Here is a 26,028-nt window from a genome sequence, read left to right on the forward strand (position 1 = left end):
TTCAATTTATCTAGTTCTGGAAGAGCAAGGTTGAGATCCCTTAGTAGTATAGTTTTGCTATCTATTTCTTCTTTCATCTCTCTTAACTTCTCCTTTAGGGATTTGGATGCTATATCCCTTGTTACATATATGTTTAGTATTTATATCACTTCATTATCTATGGTAACCCTTTAGGGAAATATAGTTTCTCTCCTTATCTCTTTAAATAAGATCTACCTTTGCTTTTACTTGATCTGAGATCAGGATCACTACTGGTGGGTTGTTTTTTTTTGTTTTGTTTTGTTTTTTTACTTCACTTGAAGCATAATGAATTCTGTTCCTACTCTTTACTATAACTCTGCTTTAAATGTATGTCTTGTAAACAACATATTGTAGGATTCTGGCTTTCAATCCAGTCTGCTATCTGCTTCCATTTTATGGGAGAGTTCATCCCATTAACATTCACAGTCAAAATGACTAATTCTGTATTTACTGCCATCTTATTTATCCTAAGTTATGCTTTTCTCTTTCCTTTCCCCACTCCTTCTCCCTAACATTTTGCTTCTCATCAACAACTCACTCCAACAGCCCTCCCCCTTTAGAGTGCCTTTCCCTTTCTTGCATGTTTCCCCTATTATTTCTGTTTTCCTCTGTATTAGCCTTCCCTTTTCTTTTCCCCTTTCCCCTCCCAATTTCCTATAAGGTGAGACAAGTTTCTCTGTGAAACAAATATGTCTGATATTCTCTCTTTCAGCCAAATCTGATGGGAATAAAACTCACGCAATGCTCTTCCCCCTCCCTTCTTTCCCTTAATTATATTGGATCTTCTTTGCCTTTTCATGAGATGTAATTTCCCTTATTTTACACTGTTTTTTTTTTTTCTTTTTCCCATTCAATCTCCTTTTTACCTCTAGTTTCTTTTTCATATTATCATAATAAAATCAAATCATACCTGCACTCTCTAAGTATACCCATAACAGAAATATAGTTCTCAAGAGTTCTTTCCTGTTTATATTTTTATGCTTCTCTTGTTCTGTGTTTGGAGATCATTTTTTTTTTGTTGTTGTTGTTCAGCCTTGGTCTTTTCCTCAGAAATAGATGAAATTCACCTGTGTCATTAAATGTCCATAATCTTCCCTGAAAAATAATGCTCATTTAGCTGGATAGCTTAATCTTGGCTATAATCCAAGTTCCTTTGCCTTTCAGAATATCAGGGGCCAGATCCTTTAATCTTTTAATTTGGAAGCTGCTAGTTCCTGGGTAATCTTGATTATGGTTCTTCACTATTTAAATTGTTTTTTTCTGGCTGCTTGCAATATTTTCTCTGTGGTCTGATAGCTCTGAAATTTAGTCACAATATTCCTTGGAGTTTTCATTTGGGGTCTCTTTCAGTAGGTAAATTTTTCTTCTTTTTTAATAAATCTTTTTTATTAAAACTTTTTAATTTTCAAAACATATGCAGGGATAATTTTTCAACATTAACCCTTACAAAACCTTGCATTCCAATTTTACTCCACTTCTCCCCATCCCCCTCCCCTAGATGGCAAGTAATCCAAAATATGTTAAATATGATAAAATGTTAAATCCAATATATGCATACATATTTATACAATTATTTTTCTGCACAAGAAAAATCAAATCAAAAAGGAAAATAAAATGCAAGCCAACAACAAAAAGAGTGAAAATGCTACATTGTGATCTACACTCAGTTTCCACATCCTCTGGGTGGCTCTCTTTATCACAACATCATTTAAATTGTCCTGAATCATCTCATTGTTGAAAAGAGCCACATCCATCAGAATTGATCATTGTATTAGAGTTGGGTTTTTGAAGTCTGGTTTTGTGACTCCAAATTTGTTATTCTTTCCAATGTATTATGGCATTTCCCATAATTGAGCATACATCTGACTGAAAAAAAAGGCATATTTGTTACCTAACAAGAGTGGGGGAAATAGGATAAGCTGAAGCTGCTTTCTGGGCAGCCACAAAATGTTTATGAACAAAACTAGTAGACAAAATATCCTGTAGATCTGGTAGATGATCTGTGAGAGAGATTTATGGAACTACATAGACCAGAATGATACAGGAACAGGAGGGTTCATATCCTACACTGGTGAGATGACTTTTTTGTTGTTGTTTAGTCATTTTAGTCATGTCTGATTCTTGGTGATGGGTCTTTTTTGCAGAGGTAACGGAGTAGGTAATGGAGTCCTTCTCCAGCTCATTTTTCAGATGAGGTAATTGAGGCAAATGGCATTAAGTGACTTTCCCAGGATCATACAAAATATGTATCTAAGGTCAGAGTTGAATTCAGGTCTTCCAAAGCTGACACTCTCGCAAATGAGTCACATAGCTGCCCCAAGGCAATCATATCACACTAATGTATAATATCTCATGGGAATATTAAAAATTATTATATATTACAAAATATATAGGGTCTGTTTAAAACACTGAAATTTTGGGAAAGGACTATTTTTGGATAGTTAAAGCTAGTTTTGATAATGAAAATAGTTATAGGTATTTTGAAGTATTTATTTTAGCTGGACGAAAGTCCTATTAATTTGAATTTTAAATAATTCTTTTTCAGTTTGATGGAAAATAATATTGCAAGTATTTCTTCAAAATATTACTGTGCAACCAACACAAACATTTTTTAAAGGATGGTACAGTGAATTAAAGGCAAAGTTGCCCAATCTAGCAGAAGACTTGAAATTCTAAGTCCTTTAAAAAGTGGCAAAACCTTTTAATGACAGATCTTAAGAAAACAAAAATCCTCTCATAATTCTAGTCCTGACCATTTCACCCTAAAATAATGTTGTACAAACTGAAGTAGCTTTTTCAAAATTCAATCAGGTGTGTGTAGGGCCATTGGGATCAAGCTCTAACACTTGTCTGTTCCCGTAAGTTCCATGCTTCATCACCATACCAGTTTCATCACATTTACTATTAACAGCAAAGCTCTTTTTTACAGAGTCATAAACTGAGAATAAAGCATTAATCCTTCTTCTTTTCCAGAGTTGGTGGTGTACTGCATGTTTTTTTCTTTCACTTTTCCTCTGAGGGTAGCTTGATGATGAGAACATTCCCAGGTAGATCCAATATAGAGATGTGCTTGCCATTTTCTGTCTCACTTAACTTTATATTCAACAGTGGTAAACCATTTTAGGCAGAAGGTTTTCTTCAGCATCTTTGAAGAAGCAGACATAGATCACTAAAGCTCTTAAAACCTCTACCCACTGCGCCTCAGCATTGTCCATACAATTATAGACTTATAGTTTGGCATGCAGGCATTGCTGTAAGAGCACACAGGCCTGTGTGGGTGGCCAGCCTCATCCATGGTACAGAGTGCCCCTGTAGATTGGCCATGGCCCCAAGGAATCTGGTTGACATGGTTCCTGTAGGTGAATTTTTCAGTGGATATTTTACCTTCTGATTCTGGGTCATCAGGGCAATTTTCCTTTATGATTTCCTGTAAGATAATGTCTAGATTTTGTTTTGTTTTTTTCCATGATGGCTTTCAGGAATTCCAATAATTCTTAGATTGTCTCTCCTAGATCTATTTTCCTGTTTTTTTTTCCTAACATATATTTCTTTGTTTTTCTGTTTATTTTTTTTTTCATTTTTTAATTTTATTTGACTGATTCTTGAAGTCTTATACAGTCATTCACTTTCATTTATTCAATTCTAATTTTTAGAGTATTATTTTCTTCAATTACTTTTTTAGTCCTTTTGTTATCTGGCCAATTAAGTTTTTCACTGCATTTTTTTCCCATTTCACAAATCCTATTTTTCAATGAGTTGGAATCTTTTTCATATCTATTTTGTAAGGAGTTATGTGCTTTTCCCATTTCATCAAATCTATTTTGTAAAGAGTTTTATACTTTTCCCATCAGATAATTTCTGTTTTTCCTGTCCCATACCCTCTTGCAAAGATTTCATTTCCTTTACCCATTTTTCTTCTAATTCTCTTTTAAGATCTTTGTTGAAATCTTCCAAAAAAGCCATGTGAATTGGGCACCAGCTCATATTTCCTTTTGGGACTTCATCTGGAGTTGATTAGTCTTTAGGGACTTCAGGGTTTGAGGTATGTTTTCTCTCTTCATAAAAAGTTTTCTGTGATTAGATTTCCTTTTGCTTTTTTTGTTCATTTTTTAAGGGTTAAAATTTGCTCTTAAGGCAAACTAATTTTTTTTTAGTTTTCTCTGGGGCCAGTATTTCTGACTGACTTCCAGTGGGATCATGGCCAGATCCCAAGTTCTTTCTGGACTCAGGGGCTTACAATTTGCCTTTTGAATTAGCTTTTGGGTGTTTTACAGCAAATCTGCTAACATGGGCTTGAAACCAGAACAGAGTAGCCTAAGAGGCTCACAGAAGATTCCCTGCTGGACACTGCAACACTCTGGGTCTCTGCCCCAGCTCCTTGCTTTGGGCTTCCTGTGTTGCTGTCTGGGCTTAGCAGACTGTCCCCCTGCCCATTTGAAATAGACCTGTTCTAAAGTTTTTCCAAGATATCTTCTGGGAATGTATTGTACTTCAGATATTTGTGGGTTCTGTCACGCCAAAACTAGTTTAGAAGCTTAATCTACTGTTGATTTAAGAGAAGGTCAGAGGAGGTCACAAAAAGTTATGTCTGCTCTCCACCATCTTGCCTTCTCCCCCAGACATTTAATATTCAACATAACTAATGCTAAAATCAAAATGCTTAAAATCATTACTCTTTCAAGGTTCTCTGTTTCTTTTGAGGCCATCCCCCATCCTCACAATCACTCACATATTCACTCTCAAAATAATATTTGGCTCTTCATTCTCCTGCACTTTACATATTCGCTCCCTTTTCAAATACCATTGATTTGATAGCATATTTTGTAACTTTCTATGTCTCCTCTCACATGGCCTTCATCCCAGTTCAAACCTTCATCACCTCTCTCTTAAACTACAACAGTCTCCTGGTCTCAAGTATCTCCCCTTCTTTATTCTATTTAGCACACCACTGCCAAAATGATTATTATTATTTTTATTGTAAGAATCACTTTTCTACTCAAGTAATTTAAGTCTTCTTTTTACATCTCATGAAGAGGCAAAAAGACCTATTATAATTGAGAGAAAGTAAGGAGGAATGAACATTGTGTGAATCTCACTCTCATCAACTTACTTATGTGGCTCAAAGAGAGAATATCAGACATATTTGGCTTCACAGAGAAACTTGTCTCACCATATAGGAAAGTGAGAGAGGAAAGGGGAAAGAAAAGGGAGAGGCTAATAGAAGGGAGAACAGAAGTAGAAGGATAAAGGTATAACCACAGAGGGATTTTATTAAAGGGTAGGGCTGTTTGAGAGGGAAGGTGGTAAGAAGAAAAATACTGGAAAGGAGGGAAAGGGGGAAAGGAAAAAGAAAAGTATAACTGGGAAAATAACAGGCAGAAAATACAGAATTAATAATTTTAACTGTGAATGTGAATGGAATGAATTCTCTTATAAAATAGAAGTGGATAGCAGACTGAGTTAAAAGCCAGAATTCTACATGTTCTTTATAAGAAACACATTTATAGTAGTGTGATGCATTCAGAGAAAAGGTAAAAGGCTGGAGCAGAATCTTTTATGCTACAAGTGAAATAACAACAACAACAACAAAAAGCAGGGGTAGCAATTCTTATCTGAAATGACGCAAAAGCAAAAAAAAATAGATCTAATTAAAAGAGTTAAGGAAGGAGAATATATTCTAGTAAAAGTTACCATAAAGGAGTAATATCTGTACTAAACAAATATATACCAATTTATATAACACCCAAATTCCTGGAGGAGAAGTTGTGAGAGGTACAAGAACTATAAAATAAAACTATACTCGTGTGGGATGTCAACCTTGCTCTCTCAGAAATAGATAAATCAAACGACAAAATAGATAAGAAGTTAAATAGAATCCTAGAAAAGTTAGGTATGATAGACCTTTGGAGAAAATTGAATAGAGGCAGAAAGGAAACTAAATAATCTATTCCTAAAGAATGAGTGGCTGAAACAACAATTCATAGACAAAATCAATAATTTCCATCAAAAGAATGACAATAATGAAACAACATACCAAAAGTTAAATGAGGCAGCCAATGCAGTTCTTAAGGAAAATTTTATATCTCTAGATGCTAACTAGGATAAAAGAGAGAAAAAGATCGAAGCATTGCACTTGCAATTAAAAAAAGCTAGGAAAAAAAATTAACCCTCCCATATGTTTATTTTATTTTATTATTTTTAAATTAAAGCTTTTTATTTTTCAAAATATATGCATGGACAGTTCTTCAACATTAGCCTTAGCCTTTCCAAAACCCTGTTTTCAATTTCCCCTTTTCCCCCCATGCCCTCCCCTAGATGGCAAGTAGTCCATTAAACATAGTACAAATATGTTAAATTCAATATATGTATAAATATTTGTACAGTTATTATGGTGTACAAGAAAAAAAAGAGAAGCATAATAAAATGCAAGCAAACAACAACAACAACAAAACACTGAAAATGCTATGTTGTGAGCCACACTCAATTCCCACAGTCCTCTTCTGGGTGGAGATGGCTGTCTTCATCACTGAACAATTGGAACTGGGAAAAAAAAAAAAAAAAAAAAAACATTTAAATGCCAAATTTGAAATTCTGAAAATAAAGGAGGAAATTATTAAAATTAAAAGTAAGAAAATGATTTAATTAATAAAACTGAGTTGATTTTATTAAAAAATAACAGAATACATAATGCTTTAGTTAATTTGATTACAAAAAGGAAAGAAGAAAATCAAATTGTTAGTCTCAAAATTGAAAAGGGAGAACTTTTTATTAATGAACAGTAAATTCGTGCAATACTTAGGAGTTATTTTGCCCAACTATAAGAAATTTGATAATCTAAGTCAAATGGAGAAATACCTAAAAATATAGATTGTCCCCCCAAAAAAAAAGAGGAAATCTATTACTTAAACAGTAATATTTTAGAAGAGAATAAAACAAGCTATTAATGAACTCCCTAAGAAAAAAAAATCTTCAAAGCCAGATGGATTTATATGTGAATTCTACCAAACATTTAAAGAATAATTCATTTCAAGACTATGCAAATTATTTGAAAGAATAGGGAGAGGAAGAGTTCTATAAAATTCCTTTTATGACATAGATATGGTGCTGATGCTGAAACCAGGTAGGGTCAAAACAGAGAAAGAATATGATAAATCAATTTCCCTAAGGAATATTGATGCAAAAATCTTAAATAAAATATTAGCTAATAGATTACAGCAAGTCATCTCCATGACAATTCACCATGACCATATAGGATTAATAGGAAGGCAGGGCTGCTTCTATATTAGGAAAATGATGAGCATAATTGACTACATCAATAACCAAAATGACAAAAATTATATAATTATCTCAGTGAATACAGAAAAAGTATTTGACAAAATCCAACATGATGTTTCCTATGGAAAACACTAGAGAGTATAGAAATAAGTGGAGTTTTTCTCAAAATGAGCACTAGCATCTATTTAAAACCATCAGCAAACATCATATGTAATGGTGACAAACTAGAACCATTTTCCAGTGAGATCAGGAATGAGAGAAGGTTGCACAGAATCACCATTAATATTTGATATTGTGTTAGAAATGTTAGTTTTGGCAATAAGAGAAGAAAAAGAGATAAAACTAATTAGAGTAGGTAATGAGGAAACCAAATTATCACTTTTTGCAGGTGATATGATGTTATACTTAGAGAATCCCAGAGAATCAACTAAAAACTACTAGAAACAATACACAACTTTAACAAAGTTGTAAGATACAAAATTTAAATCCACATAAATTACCAGGATTTTTATATATTATCAACAAAGCCCAGCTACAAGAGATACAATGAGAAACTTCATTTTAAATAAATGTTGATAATATAACATATTTGGGAGTCTACCTGTCAATATAAACAAAACTACAAAACACTTTCTATATAAAGTCAGATCTAGTCAACTGGAAAAATGTCAAGTGATCAGAGTGAGGCCAGCCAACTGGAGAATGGCTGAATAAACTGTGATATATGAATGTTATGGAATATTATTGTTCTATAAGAAATGACCAGCAGGATGATTTCAGAAAGGCCTGGAGAGACTTACATGAACTGATGCTGAGTGAAATGAGCAGGACAAGGAGATTATTATATACTTCAGCAACAATACTACATGATGATCAATTCTGATGGACCTGGCCCTCTTCAACAATGAGATGAACCAAATCAGTTCCAATAGAGCAGTAATGAATTGAACCAGCTACACCCAGAGAAAGAACTATGGAAAATGAGTATGAACCACAACACAGAATTCCCAATCCTTCTATTTTTGTCCACCTGCATTTTTGATTTCCTTCACAGGCTAATTGTACACTATTTCAAAGTCTGATTCTTTTTGTACAGCAAAATAACTATTTGGACATGTATACTAATATTGTATTTAATTTATACTTTAACATATTTAACATGTATTTGTCAACCTGCCATCTGGAGGAGGGGGTGGGGGGAAGGAGTGGAAAAATTGGAACAAAAGGCTTGGCAATTGTCAATGCTGTAAAATTACTCATGCATAAAACTTGTAAATAAAAAGCTATAAAAATAAAAAAAAGTTCCAAAAAAAAAAAAAAAACAACAATACTACTTAACTGAATTTACTTATTCAGTGCCATCCCAATCAAAACTCCAAGAAATTATTTTTTATATCTACGAAGAATAACAAAGTTCATCTGGAAGAACAAAAGGTCAAGGATCTCAAGGTAATTAATGAAAAAAAATGCAAATGAAGATGGCCTTGGTGTACCAGACCTAAAGCTATATTATAAAGCAGAAATTATGAAAACCAGTTGGTACCAGCTAAGAAATAATGTGGTGGATCAGTGGAATAGGTTAGATACACATGACACAATAATGAATGATTATAGTAATCTTGTATTTAATAAACACCCAGACTCTAGCTTTTGTACTATGAATTCATTATTTGACAAAATTTACTGGGGAAACTAGAAATTAGTATGGCAGAAACTAGGCATTGACCCATACCAAACACTATATACCAAGATAAGGTTGAAATGGATTCATTATTTAGAACTAAAGAGTGATATTATAAGCACATGAGAAGAACAAAGGATAGTTTATCTGTTAGATCTGTGGAGAAGGAAGGAATTTTTGACCAAAAAGAACTGGAGATCATTATTGATCACAAAGTAGATAATTTTGATTATATCAAGTTAAAAAGTTTTTGTGCAAACAAAATCAATGCAGACAGGATTAGAAGGGAAGCAATAAATTATGAAAACATTTTTTACATTCAAGGGTTCGGATATAAACCTCATTTCTAAAATATATAGAGAATTGACCAAATTTATAAGAATTCAAGCCATTCTCCAACTGATAAATGGTCAAAAGATATGAAAAGACAATTTTCAGATGAAAAAATTGAAATTATTTCCAGTCATATGAAAAGATGCTCTCTATCATTATTAATCAGATTGGCTAAGATGACAGGAAAGGATAATGACAATGTTGGAGGGGGTATGGGAAAACTGGGATCTAATACACTGTTGTGGAGTTACAAACTGATTTAATTATTCTGGAGAGTATTATGCCCAAATGGCTATGAAACTATGCATGTCCTCAATCCAGCAGTGTTCTTATTGGGCTTATATCCTAAAGAGATAATAAAAATGGAAAGAGACCCACATGTGCAAAAATGTTTGTGGCAGCCCTTTTTGTAATGACAAAAAAACTGGAAACTAAGTGGATGCCCAACAGTTGGGAGAATGGCTGAATAACTTATGGTATATGGATGTTATTGAATAGTATTGTTGTATAAGAAATGATAACTAGGATAATTTTGGAAAGGTCTGGAGAGACTTATATGAACTGATGCTAAGTGAAATGAGCAGAACCAGAAGATCATTGTACACATCAACAACAAGATTATGTGATGATCAATTGTGATGGACTTGGCTCTTTTCAACAATGACTGAGGCCAGTCCCAATGGTCTTGTATGAAGAGAGCTATCTATACACAAGAGAGGACTGTGGTAACTGAGAGTGGATCACAAGTTAGCATTTTCAGTTTTGTTGTTGTTGTTGTTGTTTGCTTGCATTTTGTTTACTTTCTCAGGTTTCTTTTGTTTTTGTTTTTGTTTTTTTTTGTTTTTACTTTTTGATCTGATTTTTCTGGTGCAGCATGATAATTGTAGAAATATGAATAGAAGAAATATTGGCTTACTGTAGTCTATGGGAGAGAGTGGGAGGAAGAGGGGAAAAATTTGAAGAAAAGATTTTGCAAAGGTCAGTTTAGAAAAATCACCGATGCATATATTTTGAAAATAAAAATAAAAAACTTTAATAACATAAAAAATCTTGCTCTTCCTGCAAAAATCAACTCAAACATTACTTTCTTCCTAAAGCCTTCACTAGTTGCCCCAGTTAGAGGTATTTTGTCTCTGTTAAACCATTATTACTCAACTCTACTTGTCTTGCCTAGATACCTTTTTTCTCTCTTGGTGCTCTCATAATCTAGTTTTATTCTCCTAGAAGATAGTGCTAATATCTCACACATCACATTCTGTCTCTTCTCCAATTATGCCAAAAAAAACTTTACATGTAAAAATATTCAACAAATATTTGAGGAATAAAGGAAAGAGTATAAGATTATATATTCAGAGTTATATAAGAATTTAGACATCATTTAATCCCTTCCCTTCATTTTACAGATAAATAAGCTGAGGAACAAAGTTCATAGAATTTTTCTTAGAGAGATGAAAGAATAAAATAAGATTTGAATCAGATCATCGAAATCCAAATTCAATCTCTTTTCCTGTCATATAAGAAAGAGGGAAGCAGACAAAATCAAATCAATGGACAAGAGAGAAAAGTGAGATATAGAAGTGGTGCCATCTTTCAGGTAAAAATCTAAACCTATATGACTTTTCTACCAGAATACTGGAATATTTATCTCAACATATAAATTGTTAGCATAAATTAATAAAATCATGTCCATTTTAGTTTATGCATTCTCTTGATTTCTTTGGAGTAATAGTTTCATTTCAAGAAAGAGAAGGTATTTATAAAGTAATATTGACTCAGTTTCCAACAAGGTATGTGCATTGTTTTCCTGAGCCAAAAAAAAAAAAAAAAACTGGTTTCATAGTGTTGAACTGTTATGACACTTGCTTTATTTTTTATTTAGTTTTTTCTAATTAATATTATATAAGTTAGTATCTCTATGAGAAATGGCTTATCTTTCTGATGAGGCATTTGGAATCATTAAATGATATTTGTAAATTACTTTGAAATCCTTCCATATGCAGTCGAATTAGAACAAAATGGAACTTTATTTTTTATTATCTTTACAAATAAAATATTTTTTCTTTAATGCTCAGGTAATTGGGGTTAAGTAACTTGCTCAGCATCACACAGCTAGGAAGTGTTAAGTGTCTGAGGACAGATTTGAACTCAGGTCCTCCCTACTTCAAGGCTGGTGCTCTGTCCACTGTGCCACATAGCTGTCCCTTTAAGAGTTTTTTTTAATCTGTTGGGGCAGTTAGGTGGCGCAGTGGATAGAGCACCAGCCCTGAAATCAGGAAGACATGAGTTCAAATCTGTCCTCAGACACTTAACACTTCATAGCTGTGTGATCCTGGGCAAGTCACTTAACCCCAATTGCCTAAAAAAAAACAAAATCTGTCATCCTTTATAGTTGTGAATACTCATTTTAAAAAACTGCAGTTTCATCCTGGTTATACTCTTTTATCAAAGCAGATTTATTATTTTCCTTCTACATCTTATTTTATTTATCTTTGAAATGTTGATTGTTGTTTGACAATATTTTAAGAAGAAAACAAAGCAAGCCTATAGCTTTTATGAAAAAAAAGGGTTACATTGGTTTAATAAAGAATTTTCTTAAGAATATCACAGACACTATCCATCTGCTATTTATTTTATGAGAATATAAATGTTGGTTACATTCCTCAGAACTCTAGAGGGAATTCACTTTTATTATACACTTATTTTTATATGAGAGAAATAGTTTTTCAAAGTTCAAATGAATGTCATAGAGGTATTTACCTTATCTTTGAAAAAATATTAAAGATGGGTTAATATTTATAAAACTTCCCTTAAGCAAGTGAACAGAAAAAGAAAACAAAAGAAATATTTTAAAAATTATAGACACTTGATGGTTTGTTTCTAGCATAAATACAAGTGTCTTAGGCAAAGGTAGAATGTGATACACACCTACCCACATATATACATATGTATGAATTTGTATATAAGATATATATATATATATATATGCATAGATATATGCCATATATATGCACACACACAACACAGTAGTGGTTTCTGGGGAGATAAAAATCTTTTATCCTAAGTTTAGTAACCTCTAGTTTGTTTTCTTTTTATTATACTGTAGAATGGTTAATGACAGAATATTATTGCTGTTATTTAATGACATTTAAGATGCTGTACTTCCATTTTCAGTATTTTAATGTTGCCAGTATGACTTCCTTTCCTACTGCAGCTAAACAAGGATTATCCTAGTGGACAGAGGAATATGTGAAATTTTCATAACAGAAATTATACTTTTGAATCATGAGACTTATTTATATGCTGCACAATTCTGTCTACTTTGTGTTATTCTTTCCAGTATATAGTAAATCCCAACTTTCTTCTCTTTTAACCCTTATCATTCAGAACTATTGACTGACTAGTTGAAAACTTGTTTCTTCTGTTACCTCTTCTACTCCCTTGTCTATATGCCATATAAAATTCAATACATCAGCATATTTGTGATTTCCTAAACATGAGTATTTCTTTTTAATATTGCACAATGGAAACACCTTTATACTTTAAGAAATACTCTTCAAAAGTTTTCTGTGACCTATGTGATACTGATGATCCAGTGACTACCCTATGGGTAAGCCTTCTCAAACTCAATTAAGTTTGCTAGTAGATGAAAAACATATAGTTCCTTATTCAATTTTCCAACTGAGTAGAAACTCTCAGGCATCACCTTTCTGACATCACCTTTGAACAGTCACTTCCATACTGAAATTTAATTTCTACATTAAAATTTACTTTACATGGTATAAGACCAACAAATATTTTCTAAATAGGTGGTATATAATGAGTGAACAGTCGTATCAAGATTTCATCTAAATTTAAAAATCAAGTGATATTAGGGGCAGCTAGGTGGTGCAGTAATTAGAGCACCAGCCCTGAATTCAGGAAGACCTGAATTCAAATTTGGCCTCAGACACTTAACACTTTCCAGCTGTGTGACCCTGGGCAAGTCATTTATCCCCAATTGCTTCAGAAAAAAAAATCAAGTGATAGTTAAGTCCCTAAAAGAACCTCAGTCCATTTCAGTTCAACAAATATTAAGACCTGTTATGCACCAGAAGCTGTATTAGGTGCTGTAAATATGGAAAAAGATGAAGCAATCTAAAATTTTTAACAAAATACTATCAAATAGAGATTTGTACCAGAGATGCAAAAAAATCAAGATTAGGAAAAATAATATATTCAATTGTATTAAAAGTCCCCCCAAAATAGATTAGTTCAATAAATATAGAACAAGCTTTGGACAAAGAATAGTATTCATTTATTCTAGGGGAAAATATGCAAATATAATCATAGAGAAACCTTTTTTTTTGATGTCTCAAAAAGCTTCTATCTAAAGTGAAAAATAAGCATCTAATATAAGAGAAATACACTAAAAACTTTCCTAATAAATATAGGAATTAATAAAAAATGTTTCCAGTGCTTCTATTTATTATTTGCTATATCTCAGGAAAAACAACAAACAGCAACAAAATAAAAGAAAATTTATAGGCACAGAAATAAGTAAAAAAGAGATAAAACTAATGATATTATGGTACACTTAGAAAAAACTAAAGAATCAAGGAAGAGACAATTAGTTTCATCGAAGTTATTATATAGAAAATAGGCTCTTAAAATAAAGGGCTTTTAGAATAATTTAAATATAATAGTAACAAAATTCAAAAAGCCTAAATAGAAAAAGAATATTTTTGTTCTTATTTATTCATATCCCACTCTTTGTGATCCTGTGGATCACAAATAACCAAATTCTAAAATTTGGTTCTAACCAAAAATCTAACCAAATAACTACATATAGGGTTTTATTGGCAAAGACACCATAGTGTTTTTCCATTTCTTTCTCCACTAGATCATGTTTTGTCAGCACTTTCCACCATAACATGTCCATCTTGGATAATTCCTTACAGAATAGCTTATAGTTTCAGAATTATGTAAGCCCTTTCATTATGACAAAGTACTGATCCAGAGTGGAATAGAAAAGGAAAATCCTTTTCAAATAACAGAAAAATGGATGAAATAGTTGGTGATTACTCTAGTAAATCACGCAAAATTTTGTATAGATTCATTTCTAAAGTCCTCCTTAAAGATAAAAAAACACAACTTAAATAGGTAGAAGTATATTTAGCATCCTTGATAAGGCTGTGTGAATGTAGTAATGGTAGTAGTAGCATAGAAGTAATAAACAATCTATATTACCAAAATTAATGTATACTTTTCATATTATACCAGTAAAATTATAAAGGAGATTCTTTGTAGAACTTCATAAAATAATGACAAAATTAATTTAAAAAAAAAGATCTAGAATATCTAGGAAGAAATTTTAAAGAAATGATGATACTTTCAGAAACTCTTAGCCCATTAGCATCTTACCTATTAGTTGAGCAAATTCTTTCTATTCAGTTCCATGAATTGCAGAATGAGTGAGATGTCTTTGGTATTTGAGCCCAGAAAAATAATTCTACATCCAGTTACTGTATATTATCTGCATTATTGATATTACTACCTTCTTGAATCATATGAGAGGCAGGAATAATGAATTAAGGTTAACCATTAATTCAGAGGCTTTGCTATGGGACTGATAGTGAGAAACTGGGAGAGCTGTCATTTTGATATACGTATCTATAGCTTACATTTTGTTGCCCCTTTATCCAATTCAATTAAACTTCTTGCTAAGTTAGCATGTAGTCCTGATTAACAAAACATAATGAAGAGGAAGGAAAAGTATGGCAAAGAGATACATCTAAATTAGAGAAATAATATGAAGATAAAATGTCAATATGGAACAGAGCTCTCTTGTGACATGTATATGCCCAGGCTGATTGCCAGATGGAACTAATATTGATTCTTTTGTACCCCTCCCCAACCTGTTTCAAATAAATACCAAAAAAATGGTATTACTCTAACTATGCATTTATTATGACTTAGTATATAATAATAAAGACTAGTGAAGACACAAAATACAATATATATTTTATATATACACATGTGTGTGTGTATATATATATATATATATGTATATGTATACTTTTCATTTTTATATCAATATGTGGGTATATCAATATGTTGATATGGAATAAGGGTTGATAACTTGGAAACTTAATCTCCTGGGTTCTCTTTTCTTTTCTCTTTGTTATTATGCTATTTTGCTCATCGAATTCATCAATTTCCATGAATTCAATTATAAATTTAGATCATGTATATTATATATATATATGTATACATTCATAACTTTAATTTTTTTAAATTTAAACTTAAATTTTTCTATGAGAAATGATTCAGTATAGTAGGAGAAGAACTGGAATTTGAGTTAGAAGACTTGGACTCAATTCCATTCTCAGACACAAGTTATGAATCAAAGACATATTACCCACTACTTTTATTTCTCCATTTATAAAATGAATAGAATAGTGCTCACGCATATACCTCCCAGGATCATTATGAGGATAAACTTTTACAAAATTTAATATAAATGTGAATTATCAAAATACTTTAAAATTTGTGATTTTATTACTTGCTTACTAACATTAAAATTCATATGATTTTATGGGGAAAGATTAAATTCTCAACCATTTTCCACTTCATGTTGTTGAAGTACAGCTTAATTCTCCAAGAGAAATTAGCATAGATAATAATTGCATTATGATCTTTTCCATTAATTAATATCAAGCTGCTTTTTCAGTGATTTTTAGCTACTCAGATTTTGTTCACCTTCCTGGTTTATAGAATTTTATCGTGATTATATGATTATAGACATAAATTATATGTAAACCTTATTTTATCTATCTATATCATCTATCTATCTATCTACATATATATATATATATGTCTATCTATCTATCTATATATATGAATAGCATGAATTTTATTAAGATTTCTGGGATAAACATTGTCCATTTATCCTATTCACTCCAGGCTTTCTAACTGAAGATGGAAGGTAATTTATACGTTTGTATTCTTAGCTTCAGTTGTATATGTGTAAAGGGCTGCAGATAATGGGGGAACTCTGGGAAAGGTATACTTGAAACAAAGATAGTTACAGCAGGATGTTTATTCCCTGTGATTGATGATATAATGGTGCTCTAGTTTGCATATACTTAGTGTGATGTAATGATATAATCACTCTAGTATGATATAATGATGTAATCACTCTAGTTGGCATATACTTAGTGTGATATGGTGATGTAATGGCTCTACAGTTGACACATGCTCAGTGTGCTTGAAGTGATGTAATCTTACTAAGGTATTTAAGGGTTGAGAGGATGAGCTTGGACACAGACTCCAGACTCCATCCTTTGTAAGGGTTAGGGGAAAAACCTCACATAGTGTAAGAAGAAGTAAAGAGGCTTTGATCCCTGAGGCACCTGGATATGATCGCTGCAGCCATCATGGACTGCCTCATGAGTGGAAGCTCTGGTCACATTGAGAATGCAACATCAACAACTCCTTCCCTTATTGGCTGTGTGGTGACTTTATAGACCCTATATAACCAGTGGAGACCAGGAAGTAGGTGGAGTTCGATGGGAGTTTAATAGGAGTTCGGCAGGAATAGTGTAGGATGTGAACACATGGAATAAAGTCTTGAGCTTGCAAGCCACTGTGTCAGAGTGCTCTGTTGGCCATGAGAATCACTGGTTGGAGAGACAGTGGCCAGAAATGTTTGAAGACCTAGGATTTTAGATCAACTGGCAATCAGTAACCTCCGGGTGGGAGGTTACAATCCTTGACCATCCTCCTGCTGGCTCTCCTGCCATCATCACTTCTCCACCTAAGACCAAGGCCTGGCCAGGGACTTCCAGAAAGCTAGGATGGAAGATCAAAGGAACGTATTCTTTGAACTGAAATAGTAGGTGTTCTGTTGAGGGGATTTATGGAAGGATTTGACCTAAAGGACTAGAATAGTGCTAACCAGGTGAAGCTATCCTTACGATTTACAAGTATTAAAATGGTTCTAGGACTTCGAGCCTAGTATCAGAGCCAGCATTCAAATCAATAACTTCTCATTCCAAATCCAGTACTTTTTCACTAAACTATATCTTTATATCTTCATTGATTATTTGAAGTCTTGCAAGGTCAAATTATATGACATGATTAAAACATTAATCTAGAAAAAAATTTAGGGACGATGGGGACCTTTAAAAGCTCCAGTTTTTACTTGAAAATTATAAAATTTCACTTCATGAAATAGAGCTGAAAAAAATCTTTAAAATTTTATTGAAAAATTGATACTAGAAGACCGTTCAGAAATTTTTATATATCATTTTCTTTCCAATTCACAGATTCTCTTTTCACCTTTGCCTAAAAGTGTCAAGCATTTATTTTTTAATCAAGGACTTTTATCTTAAAGTTCTTTCCCCCTCTAATCAGTCAATAAGCATTTATTAAGTAGCTGATATGTTCTACATATAGTGCTAAGTGCTGGTATTAAAAAAAAGGCAAAAGACCATCCGTGACTTAAGGAGCTCATAACTGCATGGTGGAAACAAGTAGTAAACAAATATATACAAACAAGCAATTATTAGGATAACTAGAAAAAATTAATGGAAAATGCACAAGAATTACAAGAAATTGGAAAATGCATCCTCTAGAATATGGGATTTATTGTTTGTAAGAGGACCATGGTATTAGAATATCAAATATAAGTGAATTGGATTTAAATGAGGGAAAGCTTTGCAAAATCACCAGGTTCAGTTTCTCCTCTGGAGCCATTTGGGTCTAATGATAAAATATAGATCAGTATGAATGAAGATTGCACTGGATGCACTGAAAGACCTTAGCTTTTTTACACTAAGGTTTTTAACAGATCTCAGTATAACTGAGAAAACATACAGTCAGAGATTAAAGTTAGTTATAAAATGAGGCTGACAAAGTTCTCTTTTATCTAGTCAAAAAAACTTAGAGGAGAAGATGCTTATGGTTTCTGGCCAAAACAGAAACAATTGTTAGTTACATTTACTCTGATCCAGCAAAGCCCAAACTGGTCAACCAATAAGAGCCAGAATAACTTGGGTTTAAAACATGGTCCTTAATATGATATGAAACCTGTAGACTCTAAGATATCTTTTAAGCACCCACTGGTAATGGTATGATTCCCAAAAAGGAAGGCAGAAAGGTGGAGGAGGAGAAAAGATGTGAGTAAGATGATGAGATTATTTTGAATATGTTGAGTTTAAGATGTTTATTGGATATTCAGCTTGAGATTTCAGAAAAAAACAAGGGAGAATGTGAGGTTGGAAGTCAGCAAAGAGATTAGGCTATGATTAGTGGGTTTGAGATTCATCAGTATAGTGATGGTAATAAAATTCATGGGAGCTGATGAGATTGCCAAGTGAAGTATTGTCAAGAAATGTAAGAAGAGGGCTCAGGGCAGAACTCCGAGGGTCATATATAATTAAACTTTCTTCTCTGGATAAGGATATACTCAAGAAGACTGAGGAGTGGTCAGAGAGGTAGAAGTAGTACCAGGAGAGAGTCATACCTCAAAAACTTAGAGAAAAGAGAGTATTCATGAGGAAAAGAATGATCAACAGTTTCAAAGGCTGCCTATAAGACAAAGAAAATGAAATTTGAGAAAAGGCCATTGTATTTGGCAAGTAAGAGATAATTGGTAACTTTGGAGACAGCAGTTTTAGTAGAATTATGAGTGTAGATATAATTGTAAGAGTTTAAGGTGAGAGTTACCAGAGAGAAAGTGGAGGAATCTATTTTAGTTGTCTTTTTAAGGAGGTTAGCAATAAAGGGCAAATGAGATTGAGGGAAATCATGGGGATGCAAATATTAAGTGAAGATTGTAAAATGGAAAGAAATGGTTATATGCAGAAGGAAATGAATCAGTAGATAGGAAAAGACTAAAATAATTGAAAAGTAGTTTTGACAGAGGAGTCTGTCAGTTGGAAGAGATGGGATCACTTGTAAAAGGTAGAATGTTCATGGTAAAGAAAAAGGTCACCTCATAATGTCAGACAAAGGTGAAGGAGGAGATAGTGTCAAAAGACATCTGAGTAATTGGAGATGAGGAAGGGGGAGGAAGACAGATCTTGTGGTGAATGGCCTCAGTTTTTTTCTGTAAAATATAAGGCATAGATCTGAGCTGAGAAGGTAGTGAGAGAAGGAATCATAGGAGATTTGAGGAGTGATGAAAAGGTTTGGTAGAGCTGCTATGAAGAGTGGGATAGTAAGGTCATAAGGGAGGAACAGGATTATCTTCCAAGAGTGAAGATGCAGTTGAAATTATGAAATATAAATTTCTGGTGAACTCAGCCAAGTCAGAATGGCCGCATGATTATCTACACATTCATTTATCTGCACCTGTTTAGGGAAAAGGCATCAAATGATGAGAGTGACTTAAGACTAAGACTTAGCTGCACATAATTGGTAATATAAGAAGGATTAAGTTTCAAAGTAAGAGAACTGTAGAGCTTAATTGATTGACCAAAGGATCAAGATGGGTAAAAGGACAAAGTGTCTAGTTCTGGGAGAGAGGGTTAAGAGGTCAAGGCAATGGAGATCATGGTGAGAATGAAAAATAGAATTTTGTAAGTGCTGGCAGAGAGAGAGGTGAAAAGCCAACAGATTATGGTCAGATAAAAGGATTTTGGTATTCTTGCACATAAAGGGATCAACATTCATAAGTGATGGCATGATCAGAGTAAAAATCATCTTTGTAAGTGGCTGAAATGAGGTAGAGACATTGTATCTCATATATGGATGAAAATGAAGGATAGATATTTTAGCCAGGTCTTCTATCCTTTTATATTTGAAATATTTTATTTATTTTAAAAATGAAGTACAAGGCATTTAAAAAAACAAACCCTAACTTTTCTCTGAGTAAACTAATCTAAAATGGGGCATAAAATTATCTATATTTTTAAGAGATTTTGATACAGACACTTTAAAAAATTCATTTCATATATTATTTATTGTCCCTTATTACTGTAAAGGATTAGTTACCTTACTGAAGAAAATTCATGATAAAGCCATTTAAAAATACTAATATGAACAGTTAGTTGGCACACTACAGACAATGTGGGATTTGAAGTCAAGAATATCTGAATTCTTCTTCTATCTCAGAAGCTCCATAACTGTGTAATTCTGAGTATGTCACTTAACCCACCTAGTATCTCAGTTCCCCCATCAATAAAATGGCAATTATAATATCACCTACTTTGTAGTTATTGTAGGAATCAAATCTATTAACATATTAAAATATTTGAAAACTTTAAAGTGCTATGTAATTGCTAGTTAAAATGATATTAACATTTGTTATTAATATTGGTATCATTCATTCAGTAGCTCTGGAATATTATGGAAATTTTAGAGTAGGCTCCTTTATCTTTTTCACTTAAAATATTATTTTCCTTATCTTATGACTTAAACATATTTATTATATTGTTTTATATATATATATACATATATATATAAAACTGATATGACTTTATTGTATCAACTTTCCATGAAGTTTCTCACAATTAGCCCAATATATTGATAATATATTTCTTTCTTTAAGTAATTAAGAAGATTTTTAAAGAAAACAATCTTTTCCTCTCCTGTCCAAACTGTCCTTTTGAAAATTCTTTTTCATGTTAAAGTATGATATTTTGCTTATCTAGGAGTTTTCACATAAATTTGTTTTTTACTCTAGTAGTCAGATTGACAGACTGTGGGAAGATTTATCATTTAAGTCACAGAAGGGGAAAACACAAGACAAATAACACTACTATATTTTTACATATATACACTATATATAGGTCAATGCACACGTACATTTTACTCCTTTTGAGCTTGTGGACCTTATATCAATTACTTCTCCTAAGGAGAGTTTACAAGTTGCTATTTTCTCTTCATATATTTGATTCTCAAAGTTTGATGATTATTTTTTCTATTTGTTTTAGATATTTAAGAAATTCAATATATTCTTGTTTCCTTATCAGTCTCTAATATTTATTTCATTTTTTAACTTTAAAGACTTTGGTAAATGTTGTCATACTTAAGAGATTGCTTATTGAATTATTTTTTTTTCTCCAGCATCCCAGCCTTATAATTTAAAGATGAATTTTATGTATGACTACTTTTATATATTCTTCATGGGATTTGATTTTATTTTCTGTTTCTTTTCTTTTAAAATTGCATTTTTTCCAATTACATGTAAAGATAATTTTCAGTATTGCTTTTAAATAATATTTTGAGTTCCATTTTTTCTCTATCTCTCCCTCTCTTTCCTTCTTCCCAGACAGCAAGCAATCTGATGTGGATTATACATGTACACTGATGTGAGCATAATTCCACATGAGTCATGTGGAAAAAAAAGAAATAGAATAATAGGAAAAGGACAAAGAGCACCCCAAAAACATAGAAATAGTGAAATTACCACATTTTAATCTGTATTCAGACTCCCTAGTTCTTTCTCGGGATGTGGTCAACATTTTCTATCCTGAATCCCTTGGAATTTTCTTGAAGTATCATATTGCTGAGAAGAGGTGCAGTTATAGTTGATCATTTTGTAATGTTGTCAATATATAAAATATTCTCCTGCTTCTACTCATTTATCTCAATGTCAGTTCATGTAAATATTTCCAGAATTTTCTGACATCTTCCTACTCATTTCTTATGCCAAAATAGTATTCTATTACATTAATATACTGCAACTTGTTAGTCATTCCCCTATTGATGAATATCCCCTCAACTTCCAATTGTTTGCCACTACAGAAAGAGTTACCATAAATATTTTTGTACATGTAAGTCCTCTTCCCTTTCTTATAGTTCCTTTAATCTGCAGATGGAATAATGGAACTATTGGATTAAAGGGTATGCAGTTTGATTGTCCTTTGGGCATAGTTCCAAATTGTTCTCCAGAATGGTTTAGATTAATTCACAACTCCATCAACAAAACATTAGTCAACATTTTCCACATCTTCTCTAGCATTTATCAGTTTCCTTTTCTCTCATATTAGCCAATCTAATAGATGTGAAGTGATTCTTCAGAGTTGTTTTAATTTGCATTACTCTAATCAATAATGATTTATACAATTTTTCATATGATTACAGATGTAATTTATCTGAAAACTGCTTATTCATATTTTTGTCATTAAGGAAATGACTTGCATTCTTAGGTGTTTGATTCAGTTCATCATATATTTTAAAAATGAGATCATTATCAGAAACTTTGTAAAACTTGTTTCCCTTCTTTCTGCTTTTTTTCCCCCTAATATTGGTTGTGCAAAATCTTTTTAAATTTAATGCAATCAATATTAATCAGTGTCACATTTTGTAATATTCTCTATCTCTTTGGTCATAAATTTTCCCTTCTTTCTAGATCTGCCAGTTAAACTGTTCCTTGCTCTCCTAATTTGTTTAGGATATCACCTTGTATTTGTAAATCACATACCTGCTTTGACCTTATTTTACTATACAGTATGATATGCTAGTCTATGCCTTTTCCCAGCAGTTATTATTAAATAGTGAGTTCTTATCTCAGAAGCTGGAATCATTGTATTTATCAAACAGTAGATTACTATGAAAATTTACTGCTTTATCTTGTATACAATTCCAATAGATTTAGGATGAAAAATGTCATTTACATGGGAATATAAATACCAGCATAAAGAAAGACAGTTCCTGTTTTCAAGAAGTTTATATTCTAATGAAGGAAGAAAAACCTAAAAAGAAAAGGGTTTAGAGGAAAAGGCACATAGCTGGAGGCATGGTAGAAAAAGGCCAGAATACAGCCATAGGAGGAAATGAAACGTATCTGTCTTGGACCCTTTTGTAAATGGAGGTCCTGGGAAGATTCATGCATTCAGAAGGAGAGGTGATTGAGGTACAGTGTATCCCTACTCTGGAAATTCCAGGGCCAGAATAAGGCTTCAAGATGAAGAGCTAGGGAATAGGAAGAAGTCTTGAGGCTAGTATGGAGAACAATATAGTAGTGATAATGATATTTATAATAATTAAAACTTTTAAATTTATATGTATATATATATAATGTGAACATCTATACTTATTCTCATCTGGAGAATGCCTGCCTTTAAAACAAAATGAAGACATCTTTATTCTCTTGATTGGTTTTGCTTACATTCCTTTTTCATATAGTACATTGCCCAAAGGGAGATAATAAAATAACTCAAAACAATGCAGGGATGTAGATCCTTGATCAACCCTAAATTCACTCATCTTTTTTGCTGCCATATTACTACTTTTGGAGATGCATGTTTAAATTAATTTTGTGTTACTTAATTAATGTAAGATTTTAGAAAAATCATATATTCTCAACTCATTTGTGCGTGTGTGTGTGTATGTATGTATTAAACAGAGATAGTGATTATGATATATAGTTCTCACATAATTGCTCTAGGGCTTAAATGAAATGAATGTAAAAGCACTTTGTAATTATAAAGCACTTCATTAATGGCTGATGATTCTTATTCTTATTTCTTTTATCACTGGAAATTACTGTGAATTCAAATGCTGATCAAAAGTCAGACATAAACAAGGTTTGTCTGAGAGGAGTACAATTACAATTAGACATGGTATTCCAGATGTTTTTGCCTTGAAGTTGAATATATCTATAGACCATATAGACACCCCAAAAGATCATGTGGTTTAATTTTGTAAATGTTGGGAGATGACTTATCATACCCTAGGTACTAAACAAACATACATGTCATCTATTACATTTTTCCCACTGCAAACAGAATTTAACTTAAGTACCCCATAGGGATGAGTGTTTATCCTAGTTCTAAAGATCTCTAGGAGGAGATGTTATCTTATATTCTCATATCTCCATTCTGCATTCTATCCACACAGTGCTATAATGAAATGAAATTAACTGGCCCTTTCTCTGTGAATATTTCCTCAAAGTCAACCTGGATTATAAGAACAGCCATTAATTAAATCAAACTTTCCTGGGAAGATATGCCTCTTGCTTGTAGAGAAACAACTTCTCTCATGTATCTTTTGTATCTTAAATTTCAAATATTCCAGGAGTTGGATGATATTTCCCTCCAGTTATCACATGTCTAGCAGACTCCAGTGTCATAATTAGTGGTCTTAGTATCCATAATCAACAAATGATAAGGGGAAAAAATCCCATAAATAGATTAGTGCATGGGAATCAGAGATTTAGAGGTGAAAAAGACCTTAGAGGGAATCTAATACAATTTATCTAATTTTATAGATAAAAAAGTGGGACCCAGAGAGAAGTGATTAAAGCCAGGATTTAATGCCAGAACCTCTGAATTCAAATTCCCACTCTTTCCACTAAGTCTGTTCTGTTCTCTAGGTTTTCTTGTTGTTATTCAAACATAATTTTCCAAGAAAGATCTTCATGCCTTGAACTAACTGCCTCAATTCACCTGGGATATTTTCCTTCCTCACTTTTGCCTCTTAGAATGAATGTCTTCCTTCAAGATTTAGCTCAAATTGTCACCTCCAAAGGAAGACCTTTCATGTCTCTACCCTACTCACTCCATGCCAGTTTTTAATGCTTTCTCCTTTTAAGTTATCCCAGATACTCACCAGGCACTGTCCTTACACAACACAAATACTGTATTCTTAACTATCTGGTCAAGCTCTTTGATCTTATTGAAGTATGATGAGACAGCACAGGGCAAAGATGGACTAGCCTCTTCTGGTGTCTTCTCAGTGCTTTGCTGCACTTACTTCTGCAAGTGTATTGAAATCTATCTGCATCTGCAGATATCTGCAATGTATCTGCAATTTGGTATTGCAGGCATCACTCATGACTACAAGCTCCTTGCTGCTTACTCCTAATGTCCTTCCTCTATACTTTTGAAGTGTTTTTGCCTTTTAAACTCCTATGCCCCTATGTTAGGTAGACACTATGACCTTACAAAAATGATAGATCCAGACTTGTTTCAAAGATTTCTGAATGGAAGGATAGTTTTCCCCTTCCAGAAAGGACCTTTGGTGACAATTAATGACATTTTATATATCTATATATATAGATAGATATAGATATTGATATAGATATAGATAGATAAATGGATATAGAGATAGATAGATAGATAGATAGATTCTCACAAAAATTTCCTCTACATCAGACACAGAAAGAGCATTTCTTGAATATCTTTTCTCAAAACAATCCAGGAACACATTCTACTTTGGGATATCACTCATTGTTAGATTGATGTCCCCTTATATAAAGTCCAAATATGTTTCTATAGCTTCTATCATTTTTTCTTAGTTCTAGTCTGAGCGTCTGGCAGAACAATGAGCTCTATGACCATTCTTTAAATGCTGGTGAGGAAATTTAATTCAACAAAGTCGGTAATAATAAATAGTATTCTCTACAATTTAAAGTCATTTGTGTGGGTGAAAAGATCAGAAAATCATCAGCAATAGAAAATCACCTCCAAAAACCTCATGTTTAAATAAAGGATGCATGCACTTGAGACTTGAATAAATTATTCCCTTAGAGGAACTACAATATGTTATGGAAAATTTGGAAATGCTGAAGTGAAGCTGTAAAATGAATGCAGTTAAATTCAGGAGCAGGAGGAAGAGAAGGAAGGGGAAGAGGAGGAGGAGGAAGAGGAAGAGGAGGAGGAGGAAGGGGAGGAGCAGAGGAGGGGGAGAGGGCAAGGAAAGAATAATAGTTTAGAAAGATAAACCACTACATCAAATTCTTCTAATAATATAACCTATATTCTATACTGACAGCTAATCCTTCCCCA

At 32.7% G+C, this 26,028-nt stretch overlaps 1 pseudogene; it reads right to left on the reverse strand.

Annotated features, from left to right (window-relative positions):
• Positions 1–2,817: 2,817 nt before the first annotated feature.
• Positions 2,818–25,075, reverse strand: LOC116420571 (annotated as a pseudogene).
• Positions 25,076–26,028: the final 953 nt, after the last annotated feature.

The sequence above is a fragment of the Sarcophilus harrisii genome, chromosome 1 (genome assembly GCF_902635505.1).
Source record: "Sarcophilus harrisii chromosome 1, mSarHar1.11, whole genome shotgun sequence".
NCBI lineage: Eukaryota > Metazoa > Chordata > Mammalia > Dasyuromorphia > Dasyuridae > Sarcophilus > Sarcophilus harrisii.